The sequence below is a fragment of the Aythya ferina genome (genome assembly GCF_964211825.1).
Source record: "Aythya ferina genome assembly, chromosome: 4".
Lineage (NCBI taxonomy): Eukaryota > Metazoa > Chordata > Aves > Anseriformes > Anatidae > Aythya > Aythya ferina.
In genome coordinates this window covers 40,809,913-40,829,445 of record NC_140300.1, presented here as the reverse complement: position 1 = coordinate 40,829,445, position 19,533 = coordinate 40,809,913, and the positions used below count along the sequence as shown (strand labels likewise).

General features: G+C 41.8%; 1 protein-coding gene and 1 long non-coding RNA gene across 4 annotated transcripts in view; both read left to right on the top strand.

Moving 5' to 3' along the window:
• RNF150 (ring finger protein 150) overlaps positions 1-19,533 on the top strand; it is a 143,268-nt gene that overhangs the window by 63,109 nt on the left and 60,626 nt on the right. The window lies entirely within an intron of this gene.
• Positions 4,498-9,391, top strand: LOC311435640. Of its 2 annotated transcripts, none has more exons than XR_014692296.1 (4): positions 4,498-4,664; positions 5,201-5,358; positions 6,298-6,347; positions 9,212-9,391. It is a non-coding gene; the product is annotated as an uncharacterized lncRNA (long non-coding RNA). The 2 variants fall into 2 exon arrangements; XR_014692297.1 differs by lacking the exon at positions 9,212-9,391 and adding an exon at positions 7,208-7,258.

The window sequence follows — 19,533 nt, the reverse complement described above, 5'->3', positions numbered from 1 at the left end:
ATGAATTTCTGAAAGTTCTTTGCAGCCAGGAACAACTGAAGTGCATACTTATGGAGAAAACAGCCAGGCTTCTGCTAGCTGAACTGCACTGGAAGAAATTTGTACACGTGGAACTCGATTCTGTTTCCATTGAAGTTGATGCATTTTTGTTCCAAAAAGAATGGGATCTGCTTTGTTTTTCCTTTCAAAATTGGAAACGAGTCTCTTACAGACTTTGAACTCTGTGAAGCATTGTTAGAGACTTTTTTTCCATTTAGTATAATATCTGCTTCCACTTTCTGAATCTTTTTCTTTGCTTGTTTGAAATGGTTAGTGGTATAGCTAGTAAAAATACGTGCTACATGGGTTGGGGGGAGATTGTGTTAATTTTTAAAGAGCTATTTAGTTGCCTGACATAATTGCAAGAGTACATTTCTAAATCAGTAAAGGCATCAGACTGAAAATGATTCACGCAACTTTAGCTAGAACTAAAAAGAACTAAAGAGAATGTTACTATGATTTCAGAGCTATTTTACGGCAGTATAAATTCATGGCTTTCCAAAAAAATAATAATAATAATTCTGAAACAGTATTGTTTCATTGAATGTTGCTGTAATTTTTGTATGGCAAAGAACCAAAACATCCCTAGGAAGCTGTATGTTTGTTTGTCTTTTTGTTAACAAGCTGTTGGCTAAATAAAGTTCCATTGTTGAATGACTAAGACAGTCAAATATTTACGATACAGACATAGAGCAGTTCCTCTTAAAAGCTGTGTAAGAAACATCTGGCCAAATGACTGAACGTCTTCTGTAACAGGGTCTTTCTGGGATTAATGGTCAAGGATTCTGACTAATTGTAGGCAGTAACTCTTAATGAGTGCCAAATGTGCACCTGTTCACCTCCCTCTCTAGGCTCTCCATACATATGTTGCACGGATGATGTGCTGGCGGGCGGTTGTTTTGTACTGCAGCTTGAAGGTCATTTCTCCTGCAGCTCCATTTTATCTTATTTCACACATCTGGGCTCATCATGAACAGAACAGGATACCAGTGCTGTTCAGCTGTAGTATAGTGGTCCGATGTATACACTAAATCAATTCCTTAGGCTCTACTTAGAAATTCCTCTGTACTAGACAGTGTAGCCAGCTGTTTTGTCGGTTTTTCAAAAACTTCGGTGATTCCATTCTGAGACGCCTTCCATACCATCCAGCATGTGATGTTACAGCCTAAACAAAGGAAAAAGAGATTGCAGTGAAGATATAAGGTGTGGATTCTTTTATTGTTTTAAGTGGATTTCATGCCACTGTAAGGAAGCATGCTTGGGGAGAAGGTGCTCTGCAACCCACAGTCCATGTGTAGCAATTAAATTTGCAAAGAGTAGGCCTCAAATACCCTTTCCAAGCCCACTCAGAGCAGATCTCATTCCTTTAACTAATTGCTAAGGTAGCTGTGCTAAGCCTTGTCTTTGTTCCTAGGGTGATAAACATGCTTACAGAGTGAAATTCCCTCACCTGCACAGTCCCTATTGGCCAATTTAGGGCCTTCCTAGGTATTTGGGAGACTTTGAGCACGCAGGTTTGTTGCATGGAGAGCCCACGTCACATATGCAAGTGAATGTTGCTGCCCAGGGAGAGGCAAGTGTCACCCTGCACATGCAGTGCAGGCTCCTGTGTACCTGCATAGCAATGTATCTCCTGGCTATAGGGATCTCCTAAAGCTGGAGCGCCGGGATATAGGACTGTGAAGACATCAGTGCTTGAGTTCCCATGACAGAGAGAAAATTGGGCAGAGCCTCTTACTGACAGCTCAAGTGCGAAGTAGCAACGAAGGCAGTCCTTTGAAAAAAAATTTCAATAGTATAATGCAGATATTCCACACAGTTAAAAAGTGAAACAGAACAACCTAGAAAAGAAAGCCTAGAAAGAAATTGCCTACAGGTAAGGGAAAGTGATAAATAGGACATTTGGGGAGCTAAAAGTAGTGGCCCTTACCCTTAGTTCAGTATTATGAAAACCAAGTTGTTAAAAGAAAAGTCACTAGGCTAAAAGTTTGATTTAAATAGCTCTCTAATGACTGCTTAAATCCATAAAAAATTTCCCCTGTTCTGAAAGGTGGCATGGGATAGTCTGGGATATGAATTTCAGCATCATGTATTTCCTCGTACCTCTGCATATATCTCCTTTCCCTTTTGCACTTAAGAGCATAAACCTTAGAGTCCTTTACAATGCTTATAAAACACTTAGTCACATAAAATAATGGTTTTGTTGTGGAGGCCCCGACAAAGCAAATCAAGATTCTTTGCACCAGTGTAGTGTGTAAAGGGATAAATCACAGAAAGCAAATTCATGTCCTAATTTTGAAAAGCCAGTGTAATGCTGTGATGTTTTCAGCTTGTTGCTGTCCAGCTGCTCTGGAAAAGCAGCAGCTGCTATGCTCCGTTGCCTGTTTCTTTCCTGGAAGGTTCTTTATGATTTAAATCACTTCTTTAGATGGAGAAAAGCAGATCTCTAATTCAGCAACAGCCGTTTACATTGACTTGACACCAAGAAGTAAAACCAAATGGAAAGGATCACTGCAAAGATAGAGAAGAATAGACTTAATTAATAAAAAACTGCTGAAGGCAAAATAAAAAAGACGACATGCTGGGGTTTAGCAGTCTACTTTAGGACATAAAAAACATACGTTCAGTAGTTTTATGCAATTAAAGGAAAAATGGCTGTTTTTTTTAACTTGCAGTGCTTATCGTTGTAGAATAATCTCATAAATCGGAGAGCAGCATCCGTGTGCTACGTGGTATCCCAGGCAAAGAGCTGTCGCCATATGAAATCCTTTTGCCTTTTTTGGCTGGAGAAGAAATGCTTCCAAACTTGGTGCAAGGCAGTAGGAGGACCAGGGTGTGCAGCCTTGTATTTGTGACTTTTTACACCGTGTGCTCTTAGCAGCGTGTGGCATGGCTGCTGGGTAGCCTTCCCCCCCTCCCCAAATCAGATTATCTAACAGTTAATCTGTTGTGTTGGTTCCGGGAGGGGGCTGAGCGACAGCAGTTCATTCAGGAGCAGGCTCAGGGCAGGAGGGGGGAGCACTTCTAAGAGTAAGCTGTTTGAAGCAAACATTTTCCTTTTAGCGATTCGTGGGATTAAATTTCGGGCTGATGTCTGTGGAATTTGGCAAGAGCAGCCAGCACGTTCATCCCGTTAGTTTTTCTCCTTAATTTCTCTTATGGAAAAAAAAAAAAAAAAAAAAAAAAAAAAGAGCCATGCTTTATCACTATGACATTCCTCCTTTGACCAGCTTATAATTCTGTGATTACTCTTCTTCATTACCTTTTAATGCTGACCAAAGCCTATGTATTTAGATTCACAGTTCTGTCACCTGTCTTGTGTGTGTGTTTCTTCTGAAATGAGCTTGTGTGCTACTTTTAACTTCTTTTCTTTCTCCATAAACGATGATTGTTTCTCAGCCTATGTAACCATGCACATGGAAGCTATGTAACAAGTCTTTCATCCTGACTTAGGGGAGAGGTGGGAATACGTCTTGTAAAGAAAACATGCTTATTACATCGGCTTTCCCTTGTTTCAGTTAAGTCCATTGGTCTGGAGGTCTTGATATGAATCCTGAGTATCAGTGTATGTGGTGCTGATAGTTTGTGTAATGTCTGAATACTGAAGCCTCCTGTACTTGCCCGTCTTTCTTTCCAAGATACAAAGGAGGGCAGGGAAGATCTAAGTCTAATTAGAGTGAATGAATCTGTGCGTTGTCAGAGGCTTTGCTGTCTCTTATCCATATTACTGCCGCAGCTGAGGAGCGCATCACAAGGGCACCCTGGTGCGGACCCTGAGTGCTTTATCTATATAGATTACTGCAGCCTATTTGCACAGGGTGAAGCCAGACTGCAGCTCCAGCTTTCAGGAAGCCTCCTCACAAGGGGAAAACAAATTATGTTAGCTAACACGTAGCAAGTGTCGGGAGGTAAAAGCTTAACGAAATTAAGACAATGTGCAGCTCCCAGGCTGCAGCAAGTGCTATGGGGAAACTGAGAGGTAATCAGAGCCTGGTAATAAGCATTAAAACTATAGATACCTTGCCTTTTCTGGAGCTGCCTTTCAGTATAGTCTCTGAGTTAAATGGTATAAGAATGTCTTTTGCCATCACAGAGTTGAGGTTTCAGCCAGTAGAGACAGGGCTGAACTAATAACAGCACAGAGGACAAGCCAGGGACTAGACAATCTTGCCAGGATAACAGGAAACCTCAGCGTGGAGTCACAGGGTCACAGTGCGTGTACTTTATTTGGGAGTGCTGTGTTTACTTAGCTGGACCTGCCAAACTTGTCCTAACCGCTGTAGGGAATTGGCCTGTCCCACACACCTGTGTAACTTGCGTCTGGGTATTTCTGCCCATGGTGAGTGTATAAATTGCATGGTACTTCTCACCGTGGAGTTCAGAAGATCCTGAAGGCAATAGATTGAGAGGTGCCACGTGGCCTTTCTTTCAAAAGGAAGGACTTGGTAGCACAAAACTCTGGGTACAGCTGTGATTCTGGTGGGGAAGGAGAGGGCAGGGTATCCATTTATGAATGTGATGGCTTTCAGGATTTTCCAAGGCTCTGAGTAATCTGGGAGCTGCCACAGTCACTAAAGAGGCCCCTTGGGAAACTGACTTGATACAGGTGGATTTTTAGCTTCTAGGTAAGTAGCTAAGTGTGTCACAACTGAGCCTTCTCTGTCTGCTCTCAAAGGTGGTGGTCCTACATCACCTCTGCAGTTTTTTTCCAAAGGATGGCAGACATTGGCAGCTAGAGCAGTCAAGGTCCTTCAGTCTTCTTTTTTTTTTCATCCTGAATTCACTTTTTTCCTTTTTTTTTTTTTTCCTGGCCCACCCTATGTATGACTCTACTATGTATGACTGTATTCCTGCCCTGTTATAAGTGTAGCCCTTTCACCCTTCTTTTGTTATCATAGTCAATCAGTTTCTTTCGAAGTCAGCAGCTGTCATTCTGAGGGGCTCAGCATGGAGAGAAACCTCAGACAGTGCCATGAGGTCTCCAGCTGCACCCCCAGCCCTCATTGCCTCTGATTCAGCAAGCTGCTCTGAAGACCCCACCAAAACAAAGTGCCTGCTTGGCCATCTGCAGTTCAGGCAGCAGTTTTGTTTCGTTTTGAAGCCTACCATCAGCCTCCATTGGCCCAAGATACAGGACTACAAAAGTCTTCTTTCTTTACAGTTCCAGATTTGTGCCTTTTTTGGGTCAATTTCTCCAGCTTCTTCAAACTGGACTCGTGTAACTCCAACAAAACCAGTCAGGTTTTGCCAGCGGAGCATTTGGCTAATGCTGTACACCAAGCAAAGACATTTTGAAGATTAATGATCTGCATGTCATGAGTATGTAAATACTTATTATTTGCTCACATAACCTTTTTTTTTTAAGTGGTGGCTTTTGAAAGATACAGTTCAATTTTCCAACTGTTTATGTCTAAAAATGAAGAAAATATAGGGCGGCGAGGGGTAAAACTGATGCTTTCTAATGTAACCGAGTTGGTTTTAGGGGAGTTACGGAATTAAGCAACTACTGCAAGATGTAGAAAGTATTGTGTTAGTGACTAGAAATGTTAAGTCATGCATAATTTAAGACCAAATCCCCTAGGAAGAGTTCACATAACATACATAAACTGTTGAGGGTTTAATAAACAAGGAAACTGAAAAGGGCAGCATTTGCTGTAATCCAGATGTCTTGTTACTGCACACAGGTATTTCCAGCCAAGTGCAGAATGCTGCATTTAATGCTGAAGTATAGCTGAGTGAGAAACAAGATGGGGAATCGGTAATATCTCAGTGGTTAAGCACGTTAATAATACACCAGTCCTCTGTTCCTAAACCACAAAAAAAAAAAAAAAACTTTATCAAATCTATGCAACCTTTTCGGATTTGCTTTTCCACTCAGGAGTAGTGATAAGAGAATTTCAGAACTGAATGTCTTAACTCCCTGCGCTCCAGCTGAGCAGCGTGTGTTAGCAGCGTGTGTTAATAACTACAGGAGGCCTTGCCTGCGTACAACCTGCTGCTGTTTGCCTTATTTTCAACTGATGCTGTAGGCCCCCCACATGAAAATAGCGATATGAGAATTTTAATTCATTCTATAATGACTTCTTCCCAAGAGCTTGGAGAAATGGACATTTCTACAAACTTTACATTGTAATAAAAGCTGTAGTGAACCGCAGGTTGCTCCAAGTTAAAGAGGAACTAATCTGAAGTAATACCATTGATCCAGGGAAGTTGTTTTGCATTATTTGGCCCAGGTGTTACTTTTGTTTTTTTCCACAGCTAAATCACACATGGGAATAACCAATCGCTAGATGTAGATCTTCAATGTGGTAGGTGAACTGAATTCCCTTTTTTTTTTTTTTTTTTTTTGAGGGTCATTCTGCTCTTTAGCATTTTCAGTAGTACTCTTAGTCAAGCTTTATGCAGCGATCATCAACTTGCATAGGCTACTGCTTCCAATCAGAAATGGGACTGTATTTTTTGGGATAACTCATCTGCCCCTTTCTCTGGCGTTAGGTAGAAGTCAGCTTTGTTTGTCTATTTGTGCTGCTCTGTTTTGTGCTAATCTGCCTGACATCGAACTGATTTAAAAGCTACCCCACAATATGTTCTACTAGAACAAGTCTGAAGATACCGCACAGAGTCAACTGAAGAGTACCTTAAATTTTTGCAAGCGTTTTTTGGGAGTTTCTGGATATCTCTGAACCTCCACACATATGGGGAATGAAAATATAAAGGACTGACAGATTTCAAACCTCCAGGTCATTGCAGCTTACTGAGATAATTGCCTAGTGACCTCCCTTTTGGATCCTTGACAAAGACTGTCTTTTTAACAACATGCACTTCTGCTATGACCTCTGATTAAGGAGATTTAAAAAAAAAAAAAAAAGAGAGAGAAAGAAAAAAGAAAACTATTCCACTCATGGTCTTTCTCTCACTCCTTGTAAACAAGTATGTTGCTGACTAAGGTGGTCATTCTTCTTCCCTAAGGGCTTTCTATAACCACTTTTTACAAATTACTGTAAACTGAAATGAACAGCTTTGTGGTTAGGAGCAGCCTTTGGTGTGTGGAGATCAAGTTCCTCTATCTTCTGCAGATTTTGGTTAATGAAAGTGTATGAATTGCCTTGGAGGGGATTCATCTTTTTTTTTTTTTTTTTTTTTTTTTTTTTTTTTTTTTTTAACCCAGTTTGCCTTCAAGCAAGGCCACAAATCTGAATGAGTCAGGTGAGATCCATTTATCATTGAAGAAGAGAGCAGGATATTTGCAAAGGGCGAATATTTCATCTTTTTGAACTGCAAGAAGAGCCTTGAGATGGCTAGCTTGTTACCAACTGGGTTGAGGTGACATTAATTCCATGTTAGGATTTTAAATCAGACTACTCATTGATTTCAATGGGAGCACACCTGAGCACCCTTTTAATTCTGTTTCTGGGCATGGACTCATCCAACCTATGTTTAGAGTATTAGGTTTAACTTCTCTGTGTTTTTCTTGTCTTTCTTCTAAGATTTAAATTGCCACGTTCAGATTTTGAGATGAAAATCGCAAGCAACTGATCTGTAAAATGCAGAATGCATTGTTTCTATGATTTTCTACTTTTTTTTTTTTTTTGCAAGTACATACCAGCTGAATATTTTTAGGAATTACCATGATGCCTGTAAGTGCTACAAAGTAGTAACTGAGAGAATCTTGTAAAAATAGCATTGAAAGTAGACCTCAGAAAGTCATTTAGGCCATCTCTCTACATTTTAAGGCAGAAGCGACTATAACTGTTGTCCTTACAGGGCACAAGGTTGGTTTGTGTTTTTGTTAACATGAGTGCTCTTCCTCACCACACCAGTGCCCTTTCTGTAGTGGTTTAAATACTTTTCAAAATGCACCAGGATTTTAAAAAGGCATGGCACTTACTGAGCTAGGTGTACTTTGTTTTGCTTGCACATGTGATGTACAACTGTCTGAAACCATTTCTCCTTATGCATGATGCTCCGTCTTAGGTTGTTAGTAACCTGACAGTGCTTCATATAGCTAAACAGCAGCCCATCAGCGAGGAGGAAAGGAAGTCTAGAAGAATTTACTAACAAATCTGAAGTCTTTGTGCATGCACTTTGTTGGTTATTTCAGTGCTGTGTGTGTTAAAAGAGTGTTAAAAAAAAAATAACCACTAAAAGACTGGATTGGAGAAGACCTTCATTTGTTTGGGGGTCCTTTTGTTCTTTCTATTCTGACTTCTGGAAGTGGCTGTACAAATTTCAATGTTTCAAGTATATTTTTGGAGTAGAAGAACTATGCATGTTGACATTTAACGTACCAATGTCTGAGGCTACCAGGCTCACCTTCTGGGGGTAATTTTACATAAATTGTGGCTTAGTAACATAGTGTGTTACTTACTGACTACATTCTTTTCAAATTTTGGTATTTCCCTGTTTTATTTCTGAACTTCCTTCATTTTGTGTCATAAATAACATTAAATTTGCTGAATTGCTGCCCTTGAATTACTTCAAGACAGGGTGAGCAGAAACAAAACAAGAAGTGAGAGGGGATTTATTCAAACTTAACTCAAAGCAAGTGGCAATGTGAGAGGTACTGCCCTAAACACTAAGACTTCTAAAACATTTACAAGAAATAAGGAACTGAAGTGCTACTTTAAAGCCATGCTGAACATAAGCAGAATCAGAAAATTTAGGAGGAAAACCATGGGATAACAGTGCTGCTGTCTCATGACACAGAGATTTAAACACCCAAGCACAAAGACAGCAGCATTATTATTGTTAAATGTGTACATAATGCAGCGAGTTTGCATTTAAAAAAAAAAGCAATGTACGTCATTGTATTCTCAGAATTACCATCCTTTGGGAACAGAGTCTCTTGGGAAATCATTTTTCCCTTCCATGAGCTTTGGCACCTGATGCAGGCGCAGCTTTGATGCAAAGAGGCTGCATGCTCTTTGTTTCTGCTGCCCTTTCCTTCTGTCATTCCTTGCATACGTGTTACCCAGTTCTGCCTGCTTTGCATTCACGCTGTGCTCCTGTGTGTCATAAAAGCCCCAGACCCATATTTTTGAGCCTTCTGCTGCATTCACTGTAAGAATAATGCTGAGGTTTTTCCTAGGCCCAGAGGATTACTGCAAAACTTTGTTTTACGTTTCCAGATCAAGTACAGACAAAATGTCTATGTTCTTTGGAAATCTTACAGCTTTTCAAGTACGACACGAGGTGCAGGCCTTCCCTTTGTGTGATGGTGACTCTCCTCACGAAACCAGGATGCTCCCTGGAGAGCAGATAGGGGTGATACAACAACTGCCTGGTCAATCTGGAGTACTCCCCATGGGGCAGGACACGATGCTTTATTTCTCTATTTTGTTTGCAGCCTTATTGCAGTAAATATCTCGAGAATATAGATGTATAAAGGCGATTCCGGAAGAAATGTACTAAAGCTGTTCGCAAAGAAAAATGCCCGAAATAAAATTGTTGGCTGATACGAGGGAGATTACTCTTCACTACCCTCATGTTATAAATAGCGGTTTTAAGAAACATGAGATTTTCATTGCCTAATGTGGCACATACCACCAGAAACATGTAGTTGTGTGTAGATGCTGCATTACCTGGCATGGTCAGAGAGCTCCCTCGATGTGAACCATGTGTTTTCTTAAGCCTGCATTTCCAGTCAGGATACTTGAAAGGCTAAGAAGCATTGCGTATAAGCATAAAGAAGATTAATTTCTCTGTATCATTCAGTTACGAAACACAGGATTTGATAATGGTGACATAAAAATAATGGTGTCTTTAAAGAGAAATAGAGACATTGTATCTGAAAGGCACATCAGAGCTATAACCCTTTTCTTCTCATCATGCCCGTGTTTGACAGCGGAAAAAGGATAATACCCTGAGCAGATGAAGAGGGATTTCTTTGTCTGTGGGGGGTTTATTCTTCAATAATTATAACTTCTTCTAAGTAACTCTTTGGGAATAACATCTCTGAAATGAGATTGTGGAGTTGTTTTAGCCAGGTAGTATCTGGTAGTGATGCGTTCAGCCGCTGTTTAAAATGGCATTTCGTGAAGCCTGCAGCTCTGCTTCACTGACAATGACAAGCTGTAAAACGCCGAGACGTTCTGTAGCGTGTTAAGAAAATGTTTTGCTCTTGCACCTGCCAGGACATTTGGGGCCCTGTTCCCTTTCTCCAGGATGTCTGTAACTTCCATACATAATCAATAGGAATTGCTCATATCCTGTGTTAGGAAAATAAGGCCTGTAAGCCAGTCTGTTAAAACCTGTTGTCTAAAGGGCAGTGCATAAATAATAATGCCCAGCTTTTTTTGTTTGTTTGTTTTTCAGTAGCAGTTTATGTTTTTCCTTCTTTTCAGTACCTGACATAATTGGCCTTACATACTAAAGGTCTGGTCCTGCATCATTATAAGCCAACGGGGGATTTAGCTTTCATTTCATTGCGGGGAAAAGGTGCGTGACTTCTGAATGGTAATACATAGCTGTCTTCCCTGGTTGTAATGGGGGAAAACAGGTTTCTAAGGTGTTTGCTTTTCATGTATTATAAGTGTGCTTTTGAGATGCTTATATTACTGTCATAGCAAGGCGTGTATTATAAAGATTTTTAAAAGAAGCTATGTATCCAAGCTCCACATAAATTTAACAAGTGTAAGGTCCTGGAGCATAATTGTTTCTCTGTATTGCATTAGAAAGCATTCCCACAACTTTCTCCATGTGAGATCAGGATAGAGAAACATTTTGCCTCTATAGAAGGATAAATATTTTTCTCTGGGACATTTAGACTTTCACATGCTGTTGAGGGTTGTTTTTCTTTTTTCTCCTGTGAGGAGGCCTGCTTATTCCAAACATTTTCAGGCCTGATGTGTAGTTTTAGCTAAGGGCGGGTGTATCTTGCAGAGCTTGAGGTTTCGTTACCACTGCCAACTATTCCCCGGTTCACATGGTTCATTTGTCTAGTTCAAGCCTGAAAAAACACTTCTCCTGTATTTCAGTTGTAGAGTTGTTTTTTTTCTCTTTTCAGTTTGTTTTGTTTCTTCTGAATCAGGATTTCTGCTGTGTGCTGGAGTTGGAACATCACCTTACAAGAGGGTGTACGTGTTTGGTAGCACGCTGCTTGTCGTGCCTCTGGTCTTGCCTCCGGAGCCAAGGAGGACCAGCTCTATGACTATTATGAATTCTGTAGTGAGACTGCTGCATGAGAATGGCAATTTTTGGGGAACTTCCTGTCAAATAGGCTCATCTCAGCACTCAGGTTACTTTAAGCCCAAAAGCCATTGGGGCCTACAGTTCCAATGGCAGGTGTCGGTGACTGCCCTGAATCCAAGTACTTCCTCAGTGCTTCCTTGGACTTTGGTCCATGTGGAAAGAAACCCAGAAATGTTCATATTTTGTCAAATTTTCTTCTTGCAGTAGCTGAGTGTGTTTGAAACTAGACCTCATAAGCTTGCCACCTCAAGGTTGCCAACCTTCTGAGAAGCTGGGGTACATGTTTAGAAAATTGCAGAGGAGTTTTTAGATTTTTATAATCTGATCTGTTTAGTACAGATCATCAAGTGGCAGTCAGTTTCTCATGTACTAGCTGAACACATTATTCAGCTCAGAGGACATGCTCAGTAAATAAATAAATCATTTCTCCCTGTTTAATCACTCTCACAGTTGAACATTTTGTGATTTATTTATGATTTGAAAAGCACGCCTTAAGACTCCAGCTGTTGACTCTCTGCCTTTTTTCTGGGTAGACAAAGGCCCTATTGCTACCCATTATTTTCTGTCACTGAGGGCACGTGCACAGATATGTTAATGGATACATATAATCAAGTCACCTCCTGGTCCTGTTTTCAATAAATGGAGCTCGCACATGCTTCAGGCTTCCCTGCAGCTGTGAACAGTCACGTTATTCTTATTTTACTCTCAGTGGCTCTTTGCTTCTGCTTACTATTTCCTGTTTATAAATCCCAGGATCATACTTCTTTGCCACAAGGTTGTCCTTGAACTCCATCCTGATGTGGTGCTTTTATTTCTTTGGTTGGCTGTCCAGTCAGAATAACTGCTTTCCGCATTTCAGCCTCTTGTTGTTGTTGTTGTTGTTTCTTTTTCTATTTCTATTTTTCTCCCCTCTCAATTGTTTGTCTAGCCTGGCTTCCTGGTTCCTAGAAACAGCACCTTGGTTGTAGGCAAATGCTGGCAGTGTGTATCGCCCAGACCATCAGGTGAGCTGTGGCACATTTCTCCTGCAGTCAGTCTGCTTTGTTACACTATTTCCTATAAGAAACAAGCTCTGCGTGGCTTGTGGCTGCATTTTGTTCAGGAACATTGATAGTTATGTTCTGGGAATCACATAAGGTAAATTCATGAGCTGAGGTATCAGAAAATGTTCCTTATTTTGCAATGTAAGTCCTTGGTAGGTCGAGCTGCTCTGCCATGTGCTTATGTGGAAGAAAGCGATTCACAGACCTGCACGTGGGTGAGCTGGGAAGCCAGAGCTGTGTTCCCAGCTCTGCTATTGACTTTCCCTGTGACTTGGACACCTTGGCCTACTCTCAGCTGATAAAGTTTACCTGATATATTACAGCCACTGGAGAGGACCGCAGTGTTACAGCTACAGGGAATGACATCCAGCCTTTTGGTAGAATTAGAAGATCGTTTCTAGACAGGGTCAAATGCAGAAAAGCAGAATCTGTGGCACCAGACAGTTTAGTTCAACTCATCAGTGTACTGCTAAAGACTGGCATAGAGAGAGCTCAGCAGACAAGGTGGTAAGCGGAGAATTTTAGCTTCTGCTTCATGTTCTTCGGCTATGTGAGGCAGGGCTTGGGTTGGTGACTTATTTAGATTGAACAGACACAGACATGGTTAAATCAGCCCTATGCGAGGCTACAGAGCTGGCAGTTGAATCAGTCAGAGAAGTATTAGCAACTTCCAGATAGCTTAGTTGGGGTAGGAATAAACAAACAACAACCAGTAAAAATAATCCAGGAGTGCATTTAAGCAAACATCCCCTTCCCCCATCGATGTTTTTAGATGTCTTGTTCTCAATTTTGTGTCAGTTGTTCTCAATTACATCTCTATTCATGTTCTTTTTTTATCATGTAAACCAAACCAAATGAGTTGTGTCTTCAGAAAACCCCGATACCATCGTTAGAAATGGAGTTTGTTGCCTGTGAGACCTTATCCCCGATGTATGAAGCAGCACTGGAAGTTTGTTGTACTCTTACGTTCTCAGAAGTTGATATTCTTACAAATGATTCTAAACTGGTTTGCCCTAGAGAATTAAACTATATCAATTCGAAATCCAATTTTATTTAAGCTTATGCCTGTTCATAATGCAGGAAAGACCTAACATTTATCTTCTGCTTGTTGTGTGTTTTTTTTTTTTTCCTTTTACATTAGACATTTTAAGTGTTGTTTACCTAAGGGATTGTATGGACAGCTGGAGAATTGCAAAACTAATGGTATTAGGGAGACTAATGAAATAAAAATTGATTTCTTGAGGAGGGATGTGAATTTCATTCAGTCTGAATAATATGTCTTAGCCATGATTTTTGTTTTATTTTTACTAGTTCTACCTTTCTGATTTCAGTATATGGAAACAGGTCCCTTGTTTTTAGACGCCTTTAATCATAACACCCAAAAAGAAAGGTCCAAAGATTCAGCAGGGTGGCAGGTTTCTTCTGCAAGGCTCTCGAGCAAACAACATCTCTCCAGCAAAAACAAGGCAGACTTTATTGCTCTTGATTCTATCTGACGTAAAACAAAATAAGACATGTCCCTCTCTATTTTGAGGTGTGTGTTTGATTTTTGTTTACTTCATCCAGAAATTTGCAGACTTTTTAAAATAGCTCATAAATAGCCAGGGGTTACAAATCCCCCCCCTAATTGGTTTATGGCCTTGACCGGGCTGGGGCCAGTGGAAAACGCTGCGACTGCGTCAGGGGACATTTCGAGGGAGGCAGCTGACAGCATTGCACGTTTCCCCTCCTTTCCTTCCCCTGCTCCGCAGAAGAGGTACGCAGCTGGCTCCTTGTCAGGTCCTTTCTTGGTGTGGCTCCTTGCCACCCATGGCATCAACACCAAGTGTGAGAGGAGATCTTCCTCCACGGTGACATTGAACTTTCTGAGGGGTTTTTCAACTTCTGTCCAGCCTTCAGGAGGTCTGATGGGAGAGTGTACTGGCTGCCACATCAGCAGTGCAATACAGCTGGTGTTTTGGGAAGTGTCTGAGGCCACAGCAGCCCAGTGAGCTGAGATTTGACAGGGCACAGCGTACAGGGGGGCCTGCCCTGGGACCTGGTGCCCTGTCGGTCTGCCTCCCGTGGCTGGCCTGCAGGAAGGTCGCTGCGCAGGTCCCACGTCAAACTTGCTGGGTCCCTAGGAGCACATGTTTGGCCAAGGGTGGGCAAGGAGTACTTGAACTGAGAAATAAGGAAGCTTCAATGTTGTTTTGTAGTTTTCAGAATGATTTTGTTGACACGGATTAAAAAGAAATGTGGGCTAATTCTCCATGAAAGCTAGACACCCGCCTTTGCAGGAGGCACAAAGACTCGTGGCATCGGTCAGCCCAGTGACACTAACGTGAGGTGACAAAGATGAAGGCTCCGTGACTTACACTCAGCATAATGACTGAAGACTTTTTCTTCCTGGGAAAGTTTGTCTTTAAGATGGCAGCAACTAGAAAAAGTGTTGGCAAACCTGCCACTATAAATCAAACCTATCCATCCCCTATATGGAAAAGTATGTCCGAAGGTATGGAACGGCTTCCATATGAGGAGCGAATGAGTGAGACGGGGCTCATTCAAAGAGATGACTAAGGGCTCCTATCACAGAAGTCTGCAAAACTCCCACAAAAATCCAATGATACTGAGAGATGTTCAACTGCTTTTGGAGGCTTTGGCAATGTGTCAGCGATAGTCTGGCTCAGATTTGGTTTATTTGTCCTTTTGTTCCACTTTTACCAGTCATTTCCAACATTTTCTTCTTTTGCTCCATTTTCATTCACTGTTCTTATCGGTTATTTTTAATCCCATCACCCTGCACAGAGTGATGAAAGCAGTTAGTGCTTTTACACCTCTGGGGAACTTTTATCTGAGTAAGAAGAGAGAAAATCCCCTGCGGCAATTTCACAAAGTTCCAGGATTGCTGCTACGAACCTGTTCCTTGCCCAGCTGATTAGGGGTCACGTGAACTGGAACTTGCCCAGCAGTGATGCTCAGAACCGCACCAAATTTACAGTGTTGTTTCCTAGCTCTTTGCTCTTTCAGTCACCTGTGCTTTTAAAATGGCAAACAGCTCCAGCCCACTTGGAGCCAACTGAGCATGTGGCTTCAATCACAGTTGTTTCAGTGTCTTGGTTTGGGGGGTTTCTGTGTCGGATTAGTAGGCAAGGGATCCTGAGGGCTGCTTTTGTGCAATTTTGTCTTCTCTGCAGAAGGAGGGGTGTCCTGTAAAGCTGCTCTGATGGTCAGGTTTGACAGTGCAGGCAGAAAATGTGCTGGACTTCAACTGGGAGCTGATGTAGTCCTGGTCATGGGGACCAGTGATGAGAGACAGCGATTAAAAAACACTCATCTGGTCCCCCACATCTATTTCCTATAATGAATAGTTTTCAGCCAGAGTTGTAGAAGAGGCCTCATGGACTGAAGAGGTATTTTCAGACATATTAAAATAGCTTGAAACATCATTTTAGAACTCAGGCATTTCAGCTGAAATGGGATTTTTTGCAGACATGTCTCTCTCCCTCTTCCCGCTTCCCTCCCCCTTCTTCCCTCTTTCTTTTTTCTCCTTTTTAATGGTTTAGAAAGTTTCTAATGATATTTTATTCTCCAGGGTCAAATTTTGTTGATTTTGCATATGGCACTAGTAATTTTTTTAACATCTCTGATGTTAGGAGTAAATGAGCAGGATTGGTCACTGCATCCAAAAAATCACTGATTCTGTCTCTAAATTTAGAAGAAAAGCTGTTATTAATCTGCATAGTAATGGCTACTTTTGTCTGTGTATAGTCTCGTGGTTATTTCCCAATTTTACATGTGTTTTCAATAGTCTTTGCTCATGAAGTTCGCAAAGCACAAGCAGAACGTAACTCTATTAGCAGGACATAATTCCACATAGATTAGTTAATTATGCTATCAGCAGCTCCAGTTACTTCCAGCACCGTTTATTTGTTTCCCCCGTTTTATCTCAGTACTCCACGGATCTTTGCATGCCCATAGGTTTCATTTTTACCAAATGTGCTCACATACTGTCAAGGTATGGGGTCAAAGAAAGAGGAATTCCAGGTCCGTGCTGCAGCTAGCTGTGCTGGAGGTGGCTGGCCGAGTGTTTGCAGTGGGAAGCTGCACTTCTGGCCATGTTTCACCAACTCACACCCCTCCCAGCCTCTGGCACATCCCTGTGCAGTGTGATGTGGCCTTAAGCGGTCACAAATGCAGGGTAAGGCAACAAACTCAGCATGTGTGTCCCCATGAAGGGGCAGGACGACGGCAGCATCCACCAGCTCCTGCCGAAGTGCCCTGCTGTTGGAGGAGGGGGCACCAGGGGCAGGCAGGGCAGTGCCCAGGAGGATGGGAGCAGCCCCAGCTGTTCTGCTTACTTGTCTTTCCTTCCTGGCAGAGTGTCTGGGATGTGGCTGGGATCTGGATGCTCTGCACTTATCTTCAGGGAGCCTTTGTCTAGTCACTCGACGTGTTTGCTCTAGCTTCCCCATCTGTATATTTATACCTGCTCTGAGAGCGCCAGGCACAGTGACTGGCTTGTGTTTGCACTGTGCTCCATCCTGACTACTTCAGATGCTATTCAAGACATATTTGCTTTTGGCGTAAGTCCACCGGAGATAGCAAAGCAGATTCTCTTTGGTAGTGGGCGTGTTTTGCAACAACCCTGAAAAGGTTGTGTTTTGCTAATAAATTATCCCTGCAGCGTGTTTTGCTATGAGTTGGAGCCTATCCTAGCTGTAAGACCTTGCCTGAAGGATTCTGTCTGGCCACCTTGCACATGAAAAAATCACAAAGCATTGCAAGGCAAATCCCAGAATAGAGAACTTATAGCAAGTGACACGTGTCATTAAAACCATACAACGTCTGGAAAACAGCGGGGATTTCTGGAGACATCTTCAGTGCAAATGATTAGCAGCTATAATGAAACACTTTCCTGGCCACGATAGCAAAGTCTTGAAAGCATGTGCCTTGATTTGGGCTGGGGTCTGGGGAAACCTCTCAGAGAACCACCCCTTTTTCTGTAATTAAGTGTGAATAAAGAACAACATGTTGATTCATTAGCGTTGGATATATCAGCAGACTGATGAGCTGACGCTAAGGGAACCGAGCCCAGGAAAAATGCAACTATCATGCTGTTTGATTTTGTAAGTTTTATAGCTCTTTACTTCTTTTTCCTTTGCTGCAGTTTCTGCATAAAATTAGAGGAAGTCAATATATTCTGAGCTCTTACAGCCTTGGCAAGATCAGCATTGATTACAAAAACATGAACAGAAATTTCTTTGTCCCTAAACAGTAATAAACAGTGGCTGCGACTGCTTTTTGCTGGAAAGATCACAGCCAGAAGCATCTTGCCTCTCCTGGTTTTAGCATCAAAAGAAATGAAGCGAGAGCAGCTCAGCTGGAGGTTATTGTTGTTCACCTCAGGATGAAAGCGAAAACTTTCCTATCAGTTATTTAAATACTGTAGCCAGTCATTAACATCAGCGGGTCTTTTTTCTTTACAGGTCACTTAACTATCCTATTAGATACTTGTACTTCTGCAGTGAAAAGTGATTCGTGACCAGATTGTCTAAGGAAAAAAAGAAGAGTTTGTGTCAAACTTTCTTCTTCTGGTAACAGGGAAAAGGAAAGGCTGGAAGGAAAAAGTGTCACTTCTCTTTCCAGCAGGCGCTCCCTTTTCCTTAGCCTTTTAAGGAGCCCTGATTTACAGTTAAATGTTTTGGGAGATGGGTGAGGGACCAAGGAAGGCCCCAGCAGTGCCAAGAGGAAGCAAGAAACGAGGCAGAGGATAAGTTGAACGAATATCCATCTGCTTTTAAACAGAGAGATAGGAAACCAATGTAGAATGGGGGTGGGAGGAGATGAAAGCACCCACATCGCTGCAAAGCAAGGGCTCTAGAGTAATTAGGAAAATAGAGCATAGGGTGAAAACTCGTGTTTTCATGCATGTCCACCAAAACGGGTTTGCATGCAGCATAAGGCGTGATGCAGCCCCAGGTCAGCCTTGCATCCTGTCTTGCTGCTGCTGCTTTCTGCTTTGCTCCGGTGTTCCTGGGCCCCAGCAGCAGCTGAACACTAAATGCTCACAGGTAGTGCCCAGCCCACCCCACTGCCTCCGTACCTGAAACACACCCAGACCCAGGACCGTCTGGCCCGTGGTCCTGTTTCTAATAAAAGAAAACAACAGTAGCTGTCTGGAGAAGTGTATAAGCGGGGTGAATGTTTAGTCCTGGCTCCCCAGCCTGCAGCATTATGTGGTTCCTGGGTGTCTCTGCCATTTGGTAGCTCTCCATTTCGCAACACCAAGACACTGTCTCTTAACCCCTTGTTTTTGCATGTGAGGGCCTTCCCATTTTATTCAGAGCTGCCTCTATTCTTTAAGAGCCTTTGGTGAGAAACCTCACTGAATAACTTTGCAGTACTTGGTCCGTAGTTGTCCATTTCTGTTATGAAACCTCATTAGAAATTGGTGTCCTTTCTAGTCCTCTGGCACTGAGACAGCTTTATGCAAGAGGTTGTAGATCACAGTTTGTAGTCATTCCACTTATGATATACGCCTGAGTATTACTGCTACTTACTGGGTCTTGCTCTTCTCTTTGCCATTTTTTTCTGTAGTCCCATTTTCTGATACTTCAATTTGAGACCAATGCCTTGAATGCCCCATAAAAGAGAGTTCCTGCAGGGAATTATCCTTTTACCCAGTTTGATTTCTTATAGGTAATGCTTCACGGTTAGCCTTCGTAAAATTCTGGGACATTATCTGTGCTGCTGCTTTTCTGAAACAGCTGAAGCACAGAAATGAGTGTGTTTTTTTTTCCAAAAATATTGCTTTGGTTTCCAATTACAAAATGTAATTTCAGCCTATGTTTATTGTTAAAGGAAAAAGAAAACAGGGATCAGCTGATATTCTGATCAATTTATAATTGTACCATAAAGAACAGAAAAGCTAGGATTGAACTCTCATTGGATGGTCTCTGAGACTTGTTACTCTTGTTGCAACTATGAAAATATTAGTAAAATTTATTTAGTGTTAACATTCCATTGAAATGCCATCCCATTAACATGTATACTATTTCCCGTGTAATTTAACTGTGAAGAAACTAAACGAGATTGTAAAGCAATGTTATTTTCAAAGAGAACAAAGTCAGTAGCAAAAGGTGGTGTCTTATACTAATCCAACAGACCAGTCTTGGTTATATGCTCAGACAGTCACTACAGCACTGTTACCATGGGTTATCATTCTCTTTGATACTAGGCTGAGCTGTTTATTGTTCTGGAGAAACAAACAATACTGTTC